The 2,248-nt window shown below is 46.2% G+C and overlaps 1 protein-coding gene across 1 annotated transcript in view; it reads right to left on the bottom strand.

Annotated features, from left to right (window-relative positions):
- Positions 1–2,248, bottom strand: part of LOC114923354 (zinc finger CCCH domain-containing protein 3-like) — a 139,770-nt gene that overhangs the window by 27,741 nt on the left and 109,781 nt on the right. The gene's annotated exons all lie outside the window — the stretch shown is intronic.

Below are 2,248 nucleotides of genomic sequence, written 5' to 3'. Positions count from 1 at the left end.
AAGGAAGGAAGGAAGGAGAAAGAGAGATAAATAAATAAATAAATAAATAAATGGGGGCGAGGAAAGAGAGAAGGAAGGAAGGAAGGAGAGAGAAAGAAAAGAAAAGAAAAGAAAGAAGGAAAGAGAGAGAGAAATAAATAAATAAATAAATGGGGGAGAGGAAGGAAGGAAGGAAGGAAGGAAGGAAGGAAGGAGAGAGAGAGAGAGAGAGAGAGAGAGAGAGAGAGAGAGAGAGAGAAAGAAAGAAAGAAAGAAAGAAAGAAAGAAAGAAAGAAAGAAAGAAAGAAAGTAAGTCTGCAAGGAGTATAAATCCTTCCATTCCCTAACATCCAGTCAGAGCTGCAGGAGAAAAAGGCGCCAGGCAGACCAAATTCATTTGGAAGACGCAATTAATCCCTTTCGTGGAGAAAGCCTCAGCTACATTTCTCAATTCTCCACAAATCAACCGGAGGTGTGCAGAGACCCCGCTAGCAGTCACTAGGCCAGGGATAGGCAACCTTGGCTCCCTTCATGACTCGTGGACTTCAACTCCCAGAATTCCTGAGCCAGCCCTGCTGAGGGGAAAGGGAGAGGTTTCCATGCTGAGCCATGCTGGCTGAGGAATTCTGGGAGTTGAAGTCCACGATCATAAAAGGGCCACGTTTGAAGACTCCTGTCTTAAATCTAACAAACAAAATGGAGGCTGGCTGAGGAATTCTGGGAGTTGAAGTCCAAGAGTCATAAAAGAGCCAAGGCTGCCTACCCCTGGCCTAGACAGAGGAAGAGACGGTGGATGGCTCCTACTAAGAGATCGGCTCCCTTAAACTCTTCCCCAACTCTCAGCCCTGAGAGCCAAGTTCATTTTCAACAGCTTCAATGGTTGAAGGAACCAGGCAGTTGTAGTCTAACGAAAAGACAGACTGGGGGTGTCTGTGTGTGACAGGATAGCGGTCTTCCAATGTTTGAGGGGCTGCCACAAGGAGGAGGGGGTCCACCTATTCATTGGGCGCTAACAAAATGAAATTCAAGGGTGAAAAAAGTCAGGTTCTACATTTAGGCAAGAAAAACCAAATGCACAGGTAAAATATAGGGGGTACCTTGCTCAATAGTAGCAACTGTGAGAGGGACCTCGGAGTCCTAGTGGACAATCACTTAAATATGAGCCAGCCGTGTGCTGCAGCTGCCAAAAAAGCCAACACAGTGCTGGGTTGCATTAACAGAGGGATAGAATCAAGATCAGGTGAAGGGTTAATACCACTTTACAAGGCCTTGGTAAGGCCACACTTGGAATACGGCATCCAGTTTTGGTCACCAGGATGTAAAAAAGATGCTGAGACTCCAGAAAGAGTACAGAGAAGAGCAACAAAGAGGATCAGGGGACTGGAGGCTAAAATGTATAAGGAACGGTTGCTGGAATTGGGTATGTCTAGTTTAACAAAGAGAAGGACAAGGGGGGATATGATAGCAGTCTTCCAATATCTCAGGGGCTGCCCCCAAGAAGAGGGAGTCAAGCTATTCTCCAAAGTGCCCGAAGGAAGGACAAGAAGCAACGGATGGAAACTGATCAAGGAGAGAAGCAACCTGGAACTAAGGAGAAACTTCCTGACGGTGAGAACAATTAACCAGTGGAACAACCTGCCTCCAGAAGCGGTGAATGCTCCAACACTGGAAGTTCTTAAGAAGAGACTGGACAGCCATCTGTCCAAAATGGTATAGGGTTTCCTGGCTGAGGAGGGGGTTGGACTAGATGACCTCCAAGGTCTATTCTCTTCTCTTCTCTTCTATTTTCTATCCCATTTTCTATCTCATTTTTTATTCTATTCTATTCTATTCTATTCTATTCTATTCTATTCTATTCTATTCTATTCTATTCTATTCTATTCTATTCTATTCTATTCACTTTACCTGTTAAATTTATTTGCCATTCGTCTCGTTTTGAAGCGACTCCGGGTGGCTTTCAGCATAAAACCATTAAAAGCATCAGAAATAAATATTTCTGACCTTAAAACTGGCTGCCCCCCCCTCTACCCTCGTGGGGCGCCTAGTGGGGCATTCACAGGGCAGAAAGGGGCCTGTTTAACCTCCAAATAAGCAGGCAGCCCTGGAAGCGGTGCCCGATTCAGAGGCCCAGCCAAGCTGTCAGATTCGTGCGCGTTGCCTCCCCGGGACCCCCGTTGCCTGCCCTACCCTCGGCCGAGCCCATTTATTAGGATGATGGAAGCCGAGGAGTCTAAAAACTGCGCTCCTTCTTTAATGAGCAGCCGAAGGG

The sequence above is a fragment of the Protobothrops mucrosquamatus genome, unplaced genomic scaffold (genome assembly GCF_001527695.2).
Source record: "Protobothrops mucrosquamatus isolate PMUCROS unplaced genomic scaffold, P.Mucros_1.0 scaffold3092, whole genome shotgun sequence".
Lineage (NCBI taxonomy): Eukaryota > Metazoa > Chordata > Lepidosauria > Squamata > Viperidae > Protobothrops > Protobothrops mucrosquamatus.
Note: the sequence above shows the minus strand (reverse complement) of the source record. Positions and strands in the feature narration are given on the sequence as shown.